The 322-nt window shown below is 73.0% G+C and overlaps 1 protein-coding gene across 1 annotated transcript in view; it reads left to right on the plus strand.

Annotated features, from left to right (window-relative positions):
- The first annotated feature begins 219 nt into the window (after positions 1-219).
- Positions 220-322, plus strand: part of VPS26A (VPS26 retromer complex component A) — a 33,620-nt gene continuing 33,517 nt past the window's right edge. The window contains exon 1 of the mRNA XM_006760926.2: positions 220-321. The gene's annotated coding sequence lies outside the window, so the exon portion shown is untranslated. The remainder of the gene's footprint in view (position 322) is intronic.

The following is a 322-nucleotide window of genomic DNA, read 5'->3' on the forward strand; positions in this document are numbered from 1 at the left end:
GCCGGTCGGCACCGTCACGTGACCGAAAGGAGCGCGAGGGGGAACCCAGGGAGCCCCCGGCCGCCCAGGCCCCGCCCAGTTTACGACAACTCAGGCCCCGCCCCCTCCGCCGTAGGGTGGAGCGCGACGCCCCGCCCCCAAGCGGCCTTTCTCGCACCACACACGCCGGCCGATAGGGCGGGGCGAGAGACCAGTAGGAAGTCGGTGCAGAGGGAGGGGAGGAAGGAAGGGGTCACGTGCCGTCGGCGGCCCGGGGTCACGTGACGGGGTGCGGGTCTGGGAGTTCTCCCGAGGGAAGAAGAGTGGAGGGCGGGGGAGGCGG

This window comes from Myotis davidii, unplaced genomic scaffold, assembly GCF_000327345.1.
Source record: "Myotis davidii unplaced genomic scaffold, ASM32734v1 scaffold134, whole genome shotgun sequence".
Lineage (NCBI taxonomy): Eukaryota > Metazoa > Chordata > Mammalia > Chiroptera > Vespertilionidae > Myotis > Myotis davidii.